This window comes from Procambarus clarkii, chromosome 12 (assembly GCF_040958095.1).
Source record: "Procambarus clarkii isolate CNS0578487 chromosome 12, FALCON_Pclarkii_2.0, whole genome shotgun sequence".
Taxonomy (NCBI): domain Eukaryota; kingdom Metazoa; phylum Arthropoda; class Malacostraca; order Decapoda; family Cambaridae; genus Procambarus; species Procambarus clarkii.
In genome coordinates, this window is record NC_091161.1 from 41,269,213 (window position 1) to 41,291,471 (window position 22,259).

A 22,259-nucleotide genomic window follows, 5' to 3' on the forward strand; every position below is an offset into this window, starting at 1 on the left:
GAACAAGCATGATATTTAAGACTTAGATCATAGCAATCCCAGATCCTGGTGATTTTTTGTGAGACCAGTTTCTCTTCCACATCATATCTGGAACAATGAATAAAAACCATATAAGCAACACATAATAATAATAATAATAATAATAAATCAGCAATAATATGAAAGACGATATATGGCAAACATCTAGAAATATACTTACAGCTCAGTAATATGAGGAGTCATCACACAGCGATAGACATTTATCCTGTCCATCTATGCAAAATGTCTTTTTGCAGTTAGGCATTGCAAAATTAGAATATGCAAATTGGATTATCTTCCTATCATTCATATTATATTCCCCATATTCAAATAAAGTTTCGAATTTATGTAGTGTAGCTCTCAAGTTAAGGTTGCATAATTGATAGACGAAAAACATGGCATAGGCTCCACAATAATAGGAGTCCATACTCTGAATGCGTTTTGTGAACATGTATACTCTATAATCTTCAAAATAAGAGAGGAATTCCTGCAAATAACGTGAATGGAATTCCATCTTCAGCCCAAAACTGTCCAACAGGGCGATAATGGCTCCTGAAGGTTTATTGTGTACATATACAGTCATCCAATGACCCATCATCGTTGCAGGGGATTTCTCATCTAAAGTATTTAAAATAAATACCACTGACTCTTTATTTAATTTCTTGAAGATTCTCCGTACATCATTCGCTAAATAACATCCGATATATATGGCTTCTTCCCCTAAATATATATTTTTCAACCCGTTGTTTATTTCTAAACAATACATGTTTCTTAGGCTCTCGTTTCACAAATAATACGTCGGTCAGCATTAATTTTCATAACCCCAGTAGTAGGACCAAACAGCAGTATAACTTTATTTCCCACTATAGCTGTATTAAATTCCAATGTAATTCTTAAATTCCCTGTCGCTTCCAAGGAAACTGTATCCTTTATTTCTTCTGGTAATAAATTAAAGACCAGCAGAGTTTGTCCTTTAACGAACGATTCGTAGGACAAAATATTATCTACATTAAATCCTACAGCATTCAGGACCGTATAATATAATTTCGAACATTTATGGGGGAAATCACACGCGATATTAAATAAACTCGTGCCGTTCACCGAGATATATACGTTGATCAAGGCGGAATTGTTGAAATATAATGGGTTTAAGGTATAATCTCCAGAAATGGCTTCCATATCAATAATGGCCATGTATAATTTCTCAGGGATCACTCCACCCCAAGGTTGGTCCATAGTTAATGATTTTTGGCCCTGACCTAGAATATAGGTTTTAAATAGGGTTTTATCAAATATATACGTTACTGCTCCATTATTTTGGGCGAGTGCTCTGTTAATAGCTAGTAGTCCAGAAGGGAATGGGGTTGATTGATGATTGATGAAGATTAAGCCACCCAAAAGGTGGCACGGGCATGAATAGCCCGTAAGTGGTGGCCCTTTGGAGCCATTACCAGTATCAATAGATGATACTGGAGATCTGTGGAGGTGCTACTGCACCCTGCGTGACGGGAGATGTCTCCCGTGGAATGGGGTTAATCTATCGATCCATAAGCGGGCCATATTTATATTATATTTATAATTAGCAGTTGCTGTATCACTGCCAATAACTCATTTATCACTATTTAACTCCAAACGTATTCTTACATCTACGTTATCCAGTAAATATTCGCTAATAGATGCAATATCCAGCAGTAATTTAAAACACGTATAAATGCCCTGTTCTTTCATATTAGCCATTTTCTCATCCTGATCTATCGTGGTCGTAGCAAAATACTGCGTATCAATTTTATTGGGTATCGTTAGCGCCTCTTCTTTATAAAAATGCGCTAGATGCTTAAAACCATCAATTTTACTTCTGGAAAGAGTCGTTAGCAGCTTTATATACGCCCAATAAGAAAATAAAGAATTACTTTCAACTACTTGTTCGTTGAAATACACCACCACTGTTTTAAAAAGTGTTTGTGATAATCCATTGGCTACAGTCACTTTTTTGCCCGAATCTATTGCGGCGTCAGCTTCTGTTAATTCTATGCCCACTTCTAGGGCTTGTGATGACATATCCAGGAAATGACCAGGAATGCCAGGGATTCTAAATTCGATATACGAGTCCTTAAATTTATTAATTCCTAAATTAACAGGTAAAATATCAATATTTTTCCTGCTGGCTATAGTGGACTCAATCATACGTGCTGAATTAAGTTTGGGAAATCCATCTGTTACAGCCACTGTGTAACTTTCCAAAGGGGATTGCAGCCCTGCTCCTAGTGGAGTAGTAGTATTCATGCTGGATGCTATGAAAGGAATGAATTGCAATTTATGCAAACACGTCATTATATCTCTTATTCTTCTTATTCTGTTTTGTGAAACTGCGAATAAGTGCTAATTTGGTGGCCTTAGCCTTTCTCTTAGACTTTTTCCGCCTTTTACCACCACCTAAAATCTGACGCCCTACTCCCTTCAATGATTCGATCCCATGCTTCTTCATTGACTTTTTAAAGGAATGTTCGCCTGTTTGCATGTCTTGCAATACATTCTGACCCATACTTAAGACGGCAGGAGCGAGGGTTCTCATTAAAAATGGCGCTGCTTTACGGGCTAAACCAGTGAGGAAACTGAACATACCACCTCCTCTTATATGACTCCTACTGAATATTCTAATATCACTCAGCCCACCTCCTTTATATGAGGCAGGTGGGTTAATTAAGAATAATATTTCGTCTACAGACGGAGGGATGAAATTGACGCTCATTTTGTAGCTTGCAGATGAGTAATGAGGCTCAGAACTGTAATGTCCTTATTATATAGACCCAATTCGGGGTCGTATATGTAAAACAGCTGTCGTGCTTCCGCGTTTATCGAAATAAATAGGGGTCCCATTAGGATCTGTTACTGCAATACTTATACTATCCAGTACATTTGTATTTAGAGGTTTATATAGTTTCCTATTCGTGCTTTCACCGCCCTGCAAAGACACTACGTCCAATATATTCACTAATAAATTTCCGTACATCGTGGGTGCAATTTTATCACAATAAACACACAAGTAATCCATCATGCCCCTGGGTTGTGGAGGGTAGGGGCACGTGTCTGATATGGGTGTTTCATCCAAATGATTCTTGTGTACGTATATATCATATTTTTTATGCTGTTCAGTTCCTAAAACCTTGCCAATACTCGCCCCAAAAGATAGGGAAATCCTGCATATTGCTCGATTATCGTCATAATACAATACATTCTCATCGCTGCTCGCGGTATTGAACTTTACTCTATTGGAAATCGATCCATATTTAATATATGCATCTGCATATCTTGGGAAATGCGTCTTATAGACATCAGACACAAAACTCAAATCGTTCTGTGAAAATATATGGGTAATTTCATTATTGATGGCGTATATAATTTCCTTTATGCCACCAGCTAAAATATTAGTTTTCGGTAGAAATTTGGAATGTTTGTAACTAATTCCTTTAACATCTAGGTACATAATTCTCACGCGGATATAACTTTCCAGATCATCCAATCTTATTATGTAATATGACGAAGGCAATAATATATTCTGGAGACACATTTCGTAGGAACGTCTAGAATCCAGCACGAGTTGATTATACAGTCTGTTTTCAAAAGCACTAGGTACATTATTAGGAAATAAATCTGTATTAGAAACACTAGTAGCGTAAATAACGTGGGAATCCATTGCTGGACTATGAATGAATAAACTAAAAACAAAACAGAACATCTATTTATACACTCACCTTTAGTAAGCTAGCCAAGTTGCTCCTCCACCAACTTTAGGGCGTTTAGTTTCTCCAGCAGCTGTAGTAGGAGCATACACCCGTTTTCTTCTTAGTACCACGTCATCATTAAATACTTGTTTACGAGATTCTGTATTCCTAAACATTTCTCGTGGAGTTGAGGTTAAAGAGATGAATAATTTAACCAGCGGTAATTTTTCTCGTGGGAATACAGAGCGGTGAATTGTCATTTTAGTTAAAATATCATCAATTATGTTTATTCCAGTCACCGGCATTTGCAGATTCCCATTGACGTCCCATTGCACCATCTTTCTTTCATCAAAATAATTCAACAGCGAAGTAGCATAATCATGATCTTTAGCTTTCAATTTTAAATGTACCAAATGTACTATTGAAGGATTAGCTCGTACTGAAACTGGTGCTACTGGAGTACTTGCTGCCTGTGTTGGAGCTACTGATGGCGCCACTTCTACTTTTTTAACTACTGGTAGTTTAGCAGGTCCCTCATCGATGGATTTACGAGGTACTAGATAATATTCTTTCATTTTTTATTTATTAAATAGCCTGGAAATTAAACTAGCAGCTATGGGTAATAATATACCGAGGATACTGCCTCCTTTACGAGTCAATAAAATACGCTTTTTGTTCGAAATTGAGGGTTTCTTGCAAGCCAGCGAATGCAAGGTTATCTTGAGATGCAACGTGTGTCTGTATTTCTTCAATTTAACTATAACTTTCTTCTTAACCGGAAGCCTATTTTTCAGAAAATTGTTGAAAATCTCTGACAAGCAATGAATATGTGGTTTTTTGAACTGAGCAATCAATTTTTTCCTGGCTGAGGAATTAAGGTTGCTCAGCAAGGTCACCAACTCTCTGTACTTGTATACTAATGGCTTCTTCATATCTTCAACAAATCATCAGCACCAATCCACTGATCAAATGAAGAGTCGTAGCCTTCGTACCTCACTTTATACTGTAATTTATTATTTGGTAATGTACGTTTACGTAGGACCTTCTCAATATTAAATGCAACTGGTAAATGGGTTAGGGTTAATTCTTCCTTATAAAATCCTCCGTCAATAGGCTTGTTATTCAAATCTTGTAAAAAATATAATGGGATAGGCTGACTTTTCTATACGAATAATTCTGAAAATTTCTTCTGTGTTTTGTCTAGCAAAACCTTTCTTGAATGTCGAAATTCTGTTGGAGAGAGCAATGCGAACTGTGTCCCCGACAGCTAGTAGAGAACCAAGACCTGCTTTAGGTTTGTCCTTACTTTTATACATGAGATTGAACTGTTTCTTTATATCTTGTGGACGAGATAAAGCATGGACGTCAACTGGAGTCCTACCACCTAACCCTCGGTGGGGTGTTGTGTTATAAGCCTTTATGATATCAGGCAATATGGGCAGATATCTCGAGGTATTGTGCGCAGTCATATATTTATAAATCTTAGTTTTCATGGTACGTATAAAGCGTTCAGCGATGGCGGCTTTTGTTTCTTGAGAAAATACGCTATACAGTTTAATATTTTTAGCTGCAAGCATTCGTTGCATATGAGAATTATAAAATTCACCTCCTCGATCTGTATTTATTTTACGTATTCCTTGGAAATATGAGGAATCCAATATATTTTTCAGAGCTTTACTCACAGTCTGTCCATCTTTGCGTTTCAGAGGTGCGACTTGCGCATACCGTGAAAAAATATCGACACAGACGAGAATGTATTTAATATCATCATTGTGTTTAGCTATTAATCCCATTTCTGCTAAATCACAAGCTAAATATATACGGGGTTTAGGACTCGGTACCTTTCTTCGTTGGAATTTGCGAGGTTTTAATGCGTGCAAAGTGTAAGCTTTAGACGATTTCAAGTATTCTTTCACATTTGACAAAGTAATATCTGGCTTTAGGGTTTTAGCTGCTTTATACAATCTATTGACCCCCCCTAACCCTCCTGAGGATGCGGGGTTATAATAAATTTTATCTAGTACGTGCTCCATCTTCTAATATAGTGATATCGGATTGTATGGTTTTAGTTGTTTTATACATCCGATATACCAACCCCCCTAACCTCCCCTTGTGGTTGTTGTTGTTGTTGTTGTGGGGAACACATCCTATACACCCAACCCCCCTAACCTCCCCTTGTGGTTGTTGTTTAGTACGTTCACCATTGGTAAACAATTTCGTATGGTTGCTCACCAACAATATTGCTACGGAAGGTAATGCGTTCAGGGGTTTTCACTCCTAAATCCACCAATAAATATCCATAAGGTTTACTGATGGCTTTCTTGTAGATATCCAAAAGCTTTTTAGAATCTTGTTTTCCAAATAACTGCCGCCCTAAAGTCTCAATTTGAGCTAAATCTCTAGATTTCACTAATATGAAATGGGAGGCGTTTAAACTTATACTTCTAGCATATTTCCCAGAGAAAAATATATTTTGGGTAATTAATATACACGAAATAGCGAGATGTCTGCCTTTAGTGAAGATATCAGACAATTTTGGAATTAGCAGATTCGATGAACAAGTCATCGATAATAATTAAAATAGGCGAATCATCTGTACGTTCATCTAAAGGGTTAATAATTTCAGAATGAGCTATTATTTTCTTGTTAATTACTGGATCGTCTAGCAATGCTCTGTAACTGCCGCCGCATATAATAATACTGGAGAATTTCAGATGGTATTTTTGTACGAGTTTAGTGCACAAATAAGATTTTCCGCCATTGGAAAATCCTGCAATGATTATTCTGCTAGGTTCATTGAAAATATCGAGTTGTTCTTCAGTGATAGGTGAACTATCCATGACTCGTGTTGGGTTTGAACTGACGTAAGTATGATAAGGACATTATATTTAAACATGGGAGGTTTCATAAAAACATCAAAGTATACATTTCATAATTTTTTTTTTTTGCATAGAACATTTTCAAAACATAGGTTAGGGGGGCACGGTTTTATGAAAACATCAAAGTATACATTTCACAAACTTTTATTTTTTATATACAACAGAACATTTTCAACATAGATATACAACAGAACATTTTCAACATAGATATACAACAGAACATTTTCAACATAGATATACAACAGAACATTTTCAACATAGATATACAACAGAACATTTTCAACATAGGTTAAGGGAGATTGCATTTTCAGAACATCAGTGATGAGTCAGGGGCCCCGCAATTTTTCAAACATCAATGACAGGTTAGGGGAGGCAGCAATTTTCAAACATCAATGACAGGTTAGGGGAGGTTGCAATGTCCCATCACCAATTTCTTCAGTCACTAATTGTGAGGATATGTCTTGTTCACCAGTGCATCGCGTTTTCCCCACATATTGAATATGGGATGGAATCCACGTCTTGCAGGACGTGCAGCAGCAGCAGGTGCAGGTACATCCTCCTCCTCATTCTCTTCTTCATTAATTTGTGCTCGAGGTATATCAGGGTATCCAATCGCCAAAGACTGTGTAGGACTCGGTACATAACGTTTATCGTCAAAGGCTGACAATCCACGTTTTGTAGTGAGACAGGTACACATACGGCCTTTAACATTCCTAATAGATCTGGATTGGAACCTCTGCCCAATATTTAACTCTAAAGCACTTTGGAAAGCTGCATGAGTGAGTTTAGACTGATGATAAGTGGGAATTCCTTTACAACGACAGATCTGACCCTGATCTTGAGTGAGAATTGAGTACATTTTAGGCTTCAATGCGATGAGTTCCTTGATAATTTTGGCTCCAACTTCCGATTTTAACAAACCCAGTTGACCTTTGCGAGAGTCATCGAAATAGGGATTTTCAGGAGGGAAATTGCTGAAATCCATATGCTGAGATAAAGGCAGTTTATTTAATTCCTCAAAAGCATTTGGACAGGTCAATTAAATCAAATACGAATCTGTATCCGTATACAGCAATCTAGCTTTGTCTCCATAATGAACTTTGACCGTATTGTACCAAAAATCATATAGGATCCTCTTAGCTATTTGCAGGATCTGGAACCCCAAATAGGTTGGTGTATTGACTTTAAGTGTTTGTTTCTTAACTGTGCAAATGACTGTCTTCACTTAACAAAATGCTCCGTTTGAAGAACGGATTGCATGCAAGCTTTTGGACTTTGTCTCCAGATGTAACTAAATAATGCTAATCACAATATTTACTCACATTTGTCAAACTCTTGCCGTAAATTGCATTAGATACCAGCTTGAAAGCTTTACCCTTAATGGCGCAACGTGTATTCGAACGATCACAAGCATTTGTTTCGACAAATTCCTTAAGGTACTTGCTTTGTCGGAATTCATAAACTGCATTTACCTTAGCTACTTCCAAACCCAATTTCATCAGCATCTGAAGCAAATCTAAACTCACCAAGTAATCTTTTTGGGGGAGATGTGAGGCAATTAATTTATTGTTTTTCTTGGGGAGTTTGCGATCTTCGGTATTTAAAATGCGTTTGCTATAATCGGACAGAAGATCAGTTGAAATATTAGCATGTGACAGGGTTAAAGGCAAATCATCGGTGTATCGAGCCACCTCAGGTGCGACATGCTTGGTATCACACATGACCCAATACCCTTTATCCCCATCACAAGCAATATTTTCCAATCCCTGTTGGAGCCAATCATCACATTCGGCAGCAGATAATTTACGGATCCCGCCTTGAGGAAGCAGTTCTGTCATACAGGTGGCGTATAAGCCATTAAAATCTAAATAAAGAATATATTTATAAGTGCTAGAAGGATCAGCACCCGTATGCTCATTTTGTACACTTGTGTGTTGCCGCACAACAGAGGTAAATCCGCCTCTTAGATTTCTGCGCAATACATCGTACAAATGGGGATCAGAAATAGAGTCCAAGACAACTTGACTCTTAAACAAGAATGCGTCCCATGCAAAACTAGATAACGAGACATAGTGAGTGATGTCTAACTTGTACAGCTCAAGCATGGTCTTGCGCCATACAGTAAACACATCACACAATAATCCAGTATCTACTTTTAAATAGACCTTCAAGTAATCCCCAATGGTCTTGCATTCCGCTAATCTGAAGACTTCTTTAGCCTGTGTATAATCGGTCTTGCTTATGGCCTCGTGTTTTAAACTATTGAAAAAGGCTTCGGGAGGAGGAAGAGCCGGTTCATTTAATTTCTCCAAAGATGAAATATAATCATAACAGAAGACCTGTTTGCCTGTCTTTAATAAATGATGGGCAGCTACAGGGACGTCATCTAGCATAACTGAGGTGTAAGTGGTGGGTTTACCTTCCTTAATATGTTCTTTACCTAGTTTTTCCAGCCCACCATTTAGTAAAGCCAGACTATCCATAAACCGAAGTTTACCGATATCCCAGCAAACACAAATCATCTACACAACGTTCGCCTATCTCTTGCCATAGGTGTGGGAATGATTTGCATTGAGAATGGTGCAGGAGAGCCTTTGAGAAACTTTTACTCAAAAAATCCAAACACAAAGGTTTAATTATAAATTGTTTTTCTACAATTATTTTCTTCCAAATGTAAAACAAATAGTTTTTACATGTTTAAATATAAAATTTATGGTGTTTTTTTGTAAAATTCATTAATAAATTGTGAATGATATATATTGGCTGAGTGAAACCTTTATAATCCATTTAGTTATAATTTGAACAGAAAAAAGTATTTTTCCAAATTTTCTAAAAATTGCTCTTTTTAACACAATTTGACTCCTTATACATTCCACTAAACACTATATCATGTTTAAATATATAATTTATGTATTATTCTCTAAAATAATTTATATAAATTATATAAGTTGCTGGAAAGTGGTGTTAAGGATTTTGAAAACATTTTGTTGTGTTAATATGTTCTTATTAACTATGTCTCAAGTTCACAGTTTATCAAACAAGAATATTAACATTCGTCAACTCTTAAAATCTTATATGTTATCTTGCTGGTGCAAAAAAGGGTGAATCTTTAGGAACAGCTATAGTATCTATATATCACAAATGGTGTTTTCCCTAACTCAAACAATGTAGGGTTTATTATTCTACACATATTTCTAATGACTCTTAGATGTTTACATTCTCTGAAGTATAATTGTGAAGGCTGTGTCCATCACTCTCAACACAGATTCTTAAACTCGTCTCTGCAGGTTCAACTATATAATTAGTTTCCATTTTGAATTTCCATGGACATTTGTATCCAAAATGAAACCAATGTGGTTTCCTTCAGCGCCTTCAGCCAGCACATTTGCTCATTCATTTCCACAGATTCCAACAAGGTAGGGGATTTACAGAAATTTGTATATTCATATTGTTATATATTAAAAATATGAATGCAGTTCAATATGATAAGACAAATACATGAGTTTATGATAAATTCGTTTTCTGTGATATACCATTGATATGCTCTTTTTTTCTTTAAACGGCAGACTAAACTAAAGTGCTCACATCAACAGATTTGATGTATAAATGGTCAACGCTCAACAGAGTTAGTATAAATGTATTAGTATAAATCTTACTTGTCTCATTGTTAATTCACATTCAATGTCAACTTGTGGTTTTGATGTGGCACGTTTGGCCAAGACACCCCACCCCATTATGCACCCCATACCCATCTTGTGGGCGGTTGTGGAAAGGGTTACAGAGGCACATAATGGGCTCAGGGACTGAACCCCACAATTCATTTAGCTAAGCAAGTTACAATCTTGATGAGCTAGTTACAAAATTCAATATAAGTCATCACATCAACAATGGGTTCGAGATCGACCTCAAGTACAGGTTCTAAATTAAGCAACTGACATATGTGGAGAGCTAGTATCAAAATTTATATGTTTGTCCTGCACACCGTCCCCCATCCAGTGGGCAGCGGTGGATAGGTTACAATCACTTAGTTGTTATCTACAGTTAGCAAACTGGGGATATTTGGCTAAAATTTCTGGTAGCAGATCATTTTGAATGAAATATTGACACATCGCTGGAACATTGGTTATAGAATTGTCTCTAAATTCATGTATCTTTTCGCACTCCATCACATAGTGACGGAGGGTGTGCGAATAATTTTGTTGACACAGTTTACATTTGGTCAGGTCTACATCAGCAGATAATGAGAATTCCCAGAGATACTTGTAACCGAGTCTAAGCCGAGCAGTAGTAACATCTAGAAGTCTGCTGATTTTATTGGATGATCCATAGATGTGTGGCTCCTCTTGTATGATATGTATGATAGATGGAATTACTAGTTCCAGTTTCTAGGCAGGCGATGAGTACTCACAATAACCTTAATTAAGCGTCAAAACAAAAATGTGTATACTCTTTTTACTCTCCTGACCTTAGTTCTCGAGCTATGTATTTCATTTTGGTACCAACGTGTTCGCAATAACATTCTCTAGAAGAAAATCAGCAAAAACGGTCACCAAAAGTTATATGAATACCAGCACCCAATAAATACCTACGTAGATGACTCGCCGTGAGTGCCCAAGAGCAACAAAATGTTTTTACTCTTGGGATTGTTATCACTTCCACACTTGTCCTACAGCGTTAATTTTGGTATCAATGTACTCGCAATGAAATTCCCAACACGGTGATATGAATATAAACGTAGAATAATGGTCGCTGCCCACCCGCAAGAGTGTGGGAAGTGGCGGAACTGTTACCCAGTATTGGTGACAAGACGACACATGGGCGATACAGTGCTTTGAAAGTTTATAATTATATCACTGTCCTGACATTATTATTGTATGTACGTCATTCATTTTTGTGCCAATGTTTTCGCAATAGAATGTTCTATGAGCCCGTAGGTAAAAAAGAGCAACAAAGCGTAAGATAGAATAGCACCATATATAAAACAACGCTGGTACATATCAGTGAGCGTCAAACACACACGAAATGTGTGTGTTTGATGGTGGTCAAACGATGTTTGATGTGTTTGATCAGGTGATGTCCTGATCCGCATAATTAATAATAAGTATAATAATAATATAAGTATAATAATAGTATAATAAGAGCAAAGCGTTCCTATTACGAGAATAGATTCAAAGAAGCAAAAGGCAACATAAAAAGCACATGGAGAGCCATCTCTACCATCCTAGGAGCTAAACAACATTCACATAATAAGATAAAAATCTCCAAGGATGGTTATACACCTGCAACAGATCTTGAAACAGCAACTGAATTTAATAGCTTCTTTTCATCGTTTGGTGCTCACCTTGCCCGAAAAATCCCAGAGACTCAGACATATGTTACCACATATCTTTCACGCAGCTATCCAAACTCTCTTCTCCTCTCTCCGGTCAGCCCTACAGATGTTGTGTCCATCATTCACTCGCTAAAAACCAAAGCTGGGAACATTAGTGAAATACCATCGATGGTACACAGGCGTGCCACCCATGCCCTTGCACCATCCATAGCACTGCTGTTCAACAAATCCCTAGAGTGTCATACCTTCCCTGATATCCTTAAAAAAGCAAGAGTAACGCCAGTTCATAAAGGAGGTAACACGGCAGACATAAATAATTACAGACCCATATCGAATCTACCTATATTATCAAAATTATTTTTTTTTTTTTTACAAACAGCTCTACTCCAATCTTGTAAAATTCAATATACTAAGTCCCTGTCAGTTTGGCTTCCGCTCCCAAAAGAGTACCAATGATGCTATTGTTAGTCTGCTTGACTTAATCTTCTCAGCCCTTGACAAAAGTGAGTTTCCAATTGAACTCTTCATCGGCCTGAGAAAGGCCTTTGATACTGTTAACCATAACTACCTCTTACTTAAATTCCACCATTATGGAATCCGTGGCCTTGCCCTAAACTATATCCGATCCTATCTTAGTAACAGACACCAATATGAAGCCATCAATGATATAACCTCTCCCACTCTACCACTTAATTACCGTAAAGGTGCCACAGAGCAGCATCCTAGGACCCTCCTGTTTCTTATATACATCAATGATCTCCCTAATGTCTCTAACATACTTAAACCTATATTGTTGGCTGATGATACTACTCATCTACTCTGACCCCAACCCACTCCTGTTAAATAATGTTGTAAACAATTAATTAAAAAAAGTCTACTTGTGGATGTCAACCAACAAACCTCACACAAAACATAGAAAAGACCTACTATATCTTATTTGGAAACAAATCAACAAATGCAATTCAGCTTCAGATAGATAATGTAAACATTAGCAATAAAAATGATGGAAAGTTTCTTAGCCTATACTTAGACAAGAGACTCAACTTCCGCACCCATATACAACACATAACTAAAAAGGTTTCTAAAACAGTTGGTATACTGTTTAAGATCAGATATTATGTACCCTACTCTGCTCTCCTCTCACTCTATTATGCACTTATCTATCCCTATCATTCTTATGGCGTTTGTGCTTGGGGTTCAACCTCTGCAAACTACCTCAAGCCCATCATCATCCAGTAAAAATCTGCTATCAGGACAATAAATAACTCTACCTTCAGACAACACACAGCTCCCTTGTTCAAATCCTTAAACATGCTAAACAAATTCACTCCATACATTCTCCTGTGTAAATTACGTTTATAAAGCCCTTTTTCTAACTGCAAACCCTGTTCTGAAACTCTTCCTGGACAGATGTAATAGAACACATGGCCACGTCCCCACCAGACATAAATATCTCTTTGATATCCCCAGAGTCAAACTTAATCTATGTAAACACTCTATGTAAATAAAGGGACCTAGTCTATGGAACTCACTCCCTTATAATGATTTGAAAAGCTGTCCAACTTCTGCCATATTCAAAAATAAAACCAAAAAGTACCTGTAGTACTTTTTAAGTACGAGGGAGTAATGCGCAAAGCGTCCCTCACCTGTGACGTCACAGCGTCACCTGACGCCATATCAACACATCGGCCATTTTGTCGTCAGTTCAGTCATGGCGAGGACTAACCCTTCATGCAAACTGCACCTACTATCAAGAAGAAGAAGATTTTGTGTTCCACCGATAGTATTATCGTAAGTAAGCACTTATATTTTATATTTTATTAAATTAATTGATTCTATTTTTCTGTAATAAAGGTCCAAAGGGTTGTTAAGGAACAAGGGTGTAGCGATACCGACGCTCAGTGCGCTCAACTCACACCAAAGTATCACCTGTGTAGCTTCTGTAATTAGTGTTAATTAGTTATGCTATAAGATAATGAAGCGAGTATAAGATTAACTCGCTACAAGGGTACTGTGTTGGGAGGTGAGGGCTGTTACTGGTGTCTGTGGGGATGTGAGGACTTGTACCAACCACTATCACCACCAGTACCTTGTCTTGCATCCTGCTTAGTATTCCTATTGAGATATGAAGTATTATTGCATTCATATAATTATTCATTCATTGTCATTACTATTTTTATGGGCTATGTTCTGTTACCCTAATGCTTTTTACCCCTGGGCATGTCCATTTACTCTCCAGCCCTTCACAAGCCACTGCTGCACCCCCTCCATGCCCATACTTACTGTGCTTATTCTTACAGGACTGCACTGCATTATGTGGTGCTCACTGCCTGGACACCTTGATACATGCATTATAGGGTTCTGGTAGTTGTTCTACTCACCAAGCCCTTCCAAGGCCAGGCTTGACATGTGAGAGCTTGGTCCAACAGGCTGTTGCTTGGACAGGCCCCTCAGGCCCACATATCCACCACAGCCTTGTTTGTCCGGCACTTCAAAATCAAATGTTTATTTACGTAAGGTACATACATATTTTTAGGTAAGGTACTCTTTATTTGGGTAAATTTATCTTCGTAGTATTTAGCTTTGGCTCGTCTAATTATCTTGGATAGCAATAACGAGTAATTCTTTGAGAATTCTTTGGAGACAATTCCTAACCTATACTTCTCCCAACCTATACTTCTTCTCAAGGTCATCTTCACTTCTTGAAGATGTTCAGGTTTTCTCTTGAAGATGTCGACGGTTGTTCCAGCAATACTGTATTTCTTTTATTGCTGAAAACCTGTTTTCAGCCATAAAAAAATAATCCTGAATCCAGAAAAAAATCCCTTTTGTATCGTCTGGAAATTTTCAAATATTGCTGATCAAACCTGAGTCTAAATTATTTGTATATATTATGAATTACAGAGGTCCCAGGACAGGGTTTTTTGGCACTCCACTTACATTTTCCCACTCTGACTTAACCCCCATTTATACAAACTCAGTCTTATCTTTTAGCTAATAATTTATTGTACACACCATACTCAGCCTGTGTAGGGTAGTTTATTGTGCATGTGTAGTATATATATTTGTGTAGTATATTTGGTATATTTAATGCCTCTAACCTCTCCTCATAGTTCTTGTCCTTCAGTTCTGGGAGCCACTTAGTAGCATGTCTTTGCACCTTTTCCAGTTTGTTTATGTGCTTCTTAAGATATGGGCACCATACAACCGCTGCATATTCCAACTTTGGTCTAACAAAAGTCGTGAACAATTTCTTGAGTATTTCGCCATCCATGCATTTAAAAGCTCTGAATATTATCCTTTACCTGCAATTGGTTGTTGCTGTATTTATAGAATATGATTTGTTCTACTTTACATTTGTTTGTTCCTTTTTTTCAAAATTTCTTTCTGCCTCTCTCCTCACTGCCGTGTAGTTGTTTCTCTTTGTATTACTGGTATGTTTGGGGGTTTGGCCTCTTCGTATATTGATTCCATTTTTGTGTCTTTTGGTCTCTGTCCGTCTTGAAATTTCAGTTGAACAAATCCTGTTTCCTAGTTCTGCATCTTTGTTTTGGTATAAATGTTTTTGTTCCTTTATCATATATTTCACAAAATTGACATACTGTGCATTAATTCATCTCAATTACTTCCTTTCCTAACAGCAAGCCTTTCCAGTAAAATTCTTTGAATTCTTTTCTGACTTCTGGCCTAATGTTTGTTTTATCCTAGTGTGTATGATGCCTAGCGTGTGTCTGGTGCCTGTTGTGTTAAACCGAAGATAAATGCATAAGTATAGGTCAGTAATTTCTCCAGCTTTGAAAGGGGCTTTCATTATGCAGCAGTATTCCACTCTAGAGAGCACTAGCGTCTTGAAAACTATCATCATCGGTATAGCATCTCTAGTGTGAAAAGTTCTTGTTATCTATCCTGTCATTTTTCTTGCAGTTGTGACGGCTACTTTATTGTGTTCTTTAAATGTAAGGCCTTCTGACATCAGTACACCCAAATCCTTTACGTTGCTTTTCCGTTCAATGTTATGATTTGACTGAGTTTTGTAAGTGGTTTCCGTTTTTATATTTTTTATTTTTTCCGTAGCGCATGAGCTGAAACTTATGTTCGTTAATCACCATGTTATTTTCTGTAGCCCATAGAAAGACCTGATTTACATCTGATTGGAGGTTTGCCGTGTCCTCTATGTTGCCTACTCTCGTGAAGATTCTAGTGTCATCTGCAAAGGATGATCAAGTACTATAGGTTGTGTCCTTGTCTATGTCCGATATGAGGATGAGAAAAAGTATTGGAGCAAGCACAGTACGCTTGGGGACTGAGCTCTTTACGGTTGATGGTCCAGATTTTATTTTGTTGACTACTACACATTGGGTTCTATTAGTCAGGAAGTTGTATATCCATCTGCCTATTTTTCCGGTAATTCCTTTTGAACGCATTTTATGTGCAATAACACAATGGTCACATTTGTCAAAGGCTTTTTTTTGTCAAAGCGTTTTGTTTGTCTTCCATGGCATCTAGTGCCATGTCAGAGTGGTCCAGCAACTGTGATAGGCAAGAGCGCCCTGTTCTGAAACCATGTTGTCTGGGGTTATGGAGATGCTGTGATTCCATGTATTTTGTGATCTTACTTCTTAGCATTCTCTCAAAGATTTTTATGATGTGCGATGTTAGTGCTATCGGTCTGTAGTTTTTTGCCTCTGCCTTATTTCCTCCTTTATGGGGCGGTGCTATCTCTGCGGTTTTTAGTATGTCAGGGACAATGCCAGTATCTTGGCTTTGTCTCCAAAGAATGTGAAGGGCCTGCGATAACGTTTTTTACAGTTCTTGATGAATATAGAGTTCCAAGAGTCAGGGCCTGGTGCAGAGTGCATAGGCATACTGTCTATGGCTTCTTCAAAATCCAGTGGGGATAGGATCACATCTGATTTATGATTTGATGTTGGTATCATATCCATGAAAAATTCATTTGGGTTATCAATCAGATGGATGGAGAGCTACACTCGTGGTGTCCCATTTTCCCAGCACTCTTTGTCATATAATGCTTTGAAACTTTTGACGGATTTGGCCTCCACCACCTTCTCACCTAACATGTTCCAACCGTTTACCATTCTGTTTGCAAAAGTGAATTGTCTTACATTTCTTCGGCATCTTTGTTTAGTTCGTTTAAATCTATAACCTCTTGTTCTTGAAATTCCAGGTCTCGGGAAATCTTCCCTATCAAGTTTATCAATTCCTGTTACTGTTTTGTACGTAGTGATCATATCTCCTCTTTTCCTTCTGTCTTCTAGTTTGGAATATTTAATGCCTCTAATGTCTCCTCATAAATCCTGCCCTTCAGTTTTGGCATGAATGTTTGTGTGCCTTCATCGTATATTTTGCAAAATATGGAATACATCTCATTTACTTTACTTTAAGAATATGGTTCGATCAATTAAAAACCCTCTTGTTCAAATTGCAAAGAGACTGAAAGAGATGCAGCATGCTCAATGGATTATATATTAGTGATTATTATTAGGATTATATATTAGTGAATCATATTAGTGATTCAATTATTATGGTCATAAATTCACTTAAAAATGTAAATTTTAAGTTTAAAAAATTTTAACCAAAAAACTTGATATTTTTCATATTTGGAACCATTCCATAATCCCAAGCATAAATGATTATATTTCTATCACTTGCTCTTAAGATTGTTTCATTTAATAGAGGTTGGGCATAATTGTTCTCTGCTGCTAATAGAACTGACTGACTTAGCTATAGGAAAATGTAAAATTAATTGGTTTATCCATTACAGTATTTTGCAGTTTATTTCATGATCCTGTGCTTAATACTTGCATAAATAGTAGATTACAAAATGCATTTTTATATCATTAGTATTGAATAATAATAATGCAAATAATTGACTTATAAATGATGTACAATTAATTGGTAGGTGATATTATATTATTAATATTTTTTCATTCTTGCAAAGCCTTAACAAAGTCATTAACATGTTAATATAAACTTGATCACCTTCCACTTATTTTCTCATGTGCTACCTACATGTACAAAACCTTATTCCTAAATGCATATTTTGTTCTGAAACTTGTCCTTTATATGTTGTGTATCACCATCTCTGGAGAGTTTTATCTGATTGATGTATAAATTACTTTTAATTTTACAGAATATTATTGTTATACTGAATTTATTATTATATAAATAACTTAATTTTACAGAATCATCTATCAACGCACATCCACAAGTTGAGGAGGAGGATGTGACCTTCCAGATGTCTGAAGTACTGAAACAGGCACCAAACAGGCCTGGTGGATCTAGGTACAAGGTAAAATAATTTAATTTTTTTTTTTTTTTTTTTTTTTTTACTAATTGTCCGATATATATATATATATATATATATATATATATATATATATATATATATATATATATATATATATATATATATATATATATATATATATATAATGTGTCGTACCTAGTAGCCAGAACGCACATCTCAGCCTACTATGCAAGGCCCGATTTGCCTAATAAGCCAAGTTTTCTTGAATTAATGTTTTTCGACTACCTAACCTAACATTTTCAGCTACCTAACCTATCCTATAAAGATAGGTTAGGTTCGGTCATATATCTCTATTAATTTTAACTCCAATAAAAAAAGAATTGACCTCATACATAATGAAATGGATAGCTTTATCATTTCATAAGAAAAAAAATAGAGAAAATATATTAATTCATGAAAACTTGGCTTATTAGGCAAATCGGGCCTTGCATAGTAGGCTGAAAAGTGCGTTCTGGTGACTAGGTACGACATATATATATATATATATATATATATATATATATATATATATATATATATATATATATATATATATATATATATATATATATATATAATATCTCTATCACATCTATATCACTTTGTGCTTTAGCCCTGGTGGAGCTTGGTCCACCAGGCTGTTGTTTGGAGTGGCCCGCAGATCCACATACAGTCTGCATATGATATACAGTCTGTTGATCAATTAAACTACAGTAGTTAGTTTTTATCATCCGAATGCACCAATATGTGTTCATTCTTCCCAGATGAAGGAACTAGGTAATATTCATCATCTGAATGCACCATCTGATGCTTTAACACACTCATGATACACGAGAGGTTTAAAAAACTTTTAAAACTTTTAAAACTTTTTGACCTATGTATTTAAAAGCAATTCTAAAGTTAAAAAGTGTAGCATAGGCCCCTCGCAGAATGTTCTTAATATGATCCTCAGGTTATAGTTTTCTATCTAAAACCACCCCTAGATCTCTTTCTTGATCAGAATTCTTTATAGATCTCAGTGGCTCGATCATAGAAACTGCTCTAAATCCTTGTTGGCCTGGATTGTGGAGGTCATTGGTCTCTATAAAACTAGTAATCTGACTCCTGATCACTCTCAAATAATTTTATTATGTGGGATGTTAGTGCAACTGGTCTATAATTCTTTGCCAATGCTTGTGTTGTGTTGTGTTGTTTTGGTAGTGATGTGCAATGTGTTGTTTTGGTAGTGATTCGTCCAGTTCTGGTAGTAGTGCGGTTGTTGTGTAGTGTAGTACTTGTGTGCTTGTTAATGACTTGTATTCCAGTCTTGTGGGTATCTCCTTTCCCCTACGGGCCAACTGCTTTGTTCTTACCTAGCATTTTGCTTTGTTTGGGTATGAATGTTTGTGTGCCGTATATTTTGCAAAATTTGCCATATATCTCATTATTTACTCCTCTGCCTAGCAACAAGTCTGTCTAATTATACTCATTAACTGTTTTTCAAAGTTCCCCATAGTGTCCTTTATTGAAATCGAGTTCATGAACCGTTTCAATGTTCTTATTTTCTTCTAGATTATATCTTAAAGTATATTTAAATGTTATTGTTATTAAATGTTATTGTGACATTGCCTTGCAATTGAGCTATGTTGTTTACCATACCGTTCATTTCGTGAGTATAAGTATAGATGCCACACTTGTGACAGGTAAAACCATGCCTTTTTTGAAAAACAGCACCGTCTGTTGCACGTAAGAGCAACCCACACTATATTATGTTGCGATATTATTTCAATATTTCCGATTGTATTGATAATTTGAATTTTCATAGATTTCAATTTATTTTCATTTCGATTTAATAATTTTGTGTGACATTGCATTGAAATTGAGCTGTGTTGTTTACCATACTGTTCATTTCATGAGTATAGTTTATTTTTTTATTTTTTTCATTTCATTTTTTTAGCTGTTCTTATTTTTCAGTGATGGGAATATCAGATCATTTGATGTTCCCAATTTTCTGATGGAAGCATCAGACCATTATAGAATGCATCGGATGAGGTAGTTTGGAATGGTGGGGAGGACGAGAGGGGGGTATGGTGGGGAAGACGAGGGGACAGAGGAGAGGGTAATGGTGGGGAGGACGAGGGGACTGGGGAGTTGGGGATGGTGGGGACAGGGGAATGCTGGGGAGGACAAAGGGACAGGTGAATGGGAGATGGTGGGGGAGGAAGAAGGACAGGGGAGGGGAAAATGGTAAGGAGGACGATGGGACAGGGAAGTGGGAATAGTGGGGATGATGTGGGGACAGGGAAGTGGGAAGGACGAGAGGACTGTGGAATGGGGAATAGCAAAGTGAATTATAATTATATATATTAATTAATTCTTATAAATTTCCAGAAGCCTGTATCAACACCCACACTAATGCAACTGAAAGAGATGTTGAGACAAGTATTGCTGATATGTTGAAGAACGCCCCAAACAAACTCGGTGGAAACAGATACAAGGTAAAGTTTGCCAATTTGCTGTAGTCTAATTCAATTTCTTTTTAGTAATCTTCGAGAACATTTATGCTATGAATAAGATAAAATAATGTAACTGATTTTGATTTATTTACTATTTATTATTTATTTACCGTTATTAGTATAATAGATCTCGTAATAATTTTGCAAAAATAATGGCATTTACTATTTTAAAAAGCTCGGGTGCAGGGGGGGGGGTTATGTAAAAGCCTGGTTTGTGCCTCGGAGAGGCTATGGGATCCAGTAAGATCGTCCTTCCTTTCCTCCCTAGAATCTGGATGTAGCAGGTGCTCAATTGTCAAAAGTGAAAAATTGGTTTTGTCTTCCGAATGCACCATTTGTGTAAATTTGCTAATAATCTTTTAAAAATAGTAAATGCCATTATTTTTGCAAAATTATTACGAGATCTATTATACTAATAACGGTTTGATAAAATACAGTAGACTGCCTACTGGATAATAGTTCCAGTCCACCTGTAGACAGGGATCTCACATCAGCTTGTATATTATACAAGGATAAGATTTGATTTACTTTTGTATTTATATGCATATATGCATTTATATGCATTATTCTCTAGAATAATAGATCTCGTAATAATTTTGCAAAAATAGTGGCATTTACTATTTTAAAAACCTCGGGTGCAGGGGGGGGGGGGTTTGTGTAAAAGCCTGGTTTGTGCCTCGGAGAGGCTATGGGATCCAGTAAGATCGTCCTTCCTTTCCTCCCTAGAATCTGGATGTAGCAGGTGCTCAATTGTCAAAAGTGAAAAATTGGTTTTGTCTTCCGAATGCACCATTTCTGTAAATTTGCTAATAATCTTTTAAAAATAGTAAATGCCATTATTTTAGCCTGAGTATGGTAAGTGTTGCTGAATTTTTTTAGCCTTGTACATATGTCTTTTGATTAGTTTTTTTGCAGATGAAGGAAGGTGGGGTGGCACATAATTGATTGTTCAGTGTTATGTTTAAGGTACAATAAAACAAAAGCAAAAGTTACTCAAATTCGTTGATTTTTGTAATAGTTAAGAAGGAAAATATTTTAATGCTATTTATTTAATACAGTTGGAAATTAGAAAATCTAATGTTGAGATTGAAAGATATATATTATTCTCTATTACCTTACAGCTTATGCATTATTTTAACAGGTCCAGACGCTGTCTCAAATGGGCGGTGCAAGCTGTGGAGACACAGTGAGACGAATGATGAGGATAGGGACCTATGGGGTCTGGTCTCAGTATTCACTCGTTGGGCGCAAGAGGAAACGTGTCTTCAAAACCTTGGATATTTGTAATGTAATAATAAGTACGTAAATTTGACATTTTTTTGGATTATATATATGTCTGCATGTATTATGTATTATACTTGCATGCTTGTTAATGACTTGTATTCTAGTCTTGTGGGTATCTCCTTTCTCCTACGGGCCAAATGCTTTGTTCTTACCTAGCATTTTGCTTTGTTTGGGTATGAATGTTTGTGTACCTTCATTGTATATTTTGCAAAATTTGCCATA

At 36.5% G+C, this 22,259-nt stretch overlaps 1 long non-coding RNA gene across 3 annotated transcripts; it reads left to right on the forward strand.

Moving 5' to 3' along the window:
• The first annotated feature begins 13,642 nt into the window (after positions 1-13,642).
• On the forward strand, positions 13,643-22,072 carry LOC138364156 (uncharacterized). 3 transcript variants are annotated; one of them, XR_011228328.1, is made up of 4 exons: positions 13,643-13,742; positions 18,155-18,261; positions 20,629-20,735; positions 21,895-22,072. It is a non-coding gene; the product is annotated as an uncharacterized lncRNA (long non-coding RNA). The 3 variants fall into 3 exon arrangements; XR_011228329.1 differs by lacking the exon at positions 13,643-13,742 and adding an exon at positions 14,296-14,487; XR_011228327.1 differs by lacking the exon at positions 13,643-13,742 and adding an exon at positions 14,298-14,469.
• The last annotated feature ends 187 nt before the right edge of the window (positions 22,073-22,259 follow it).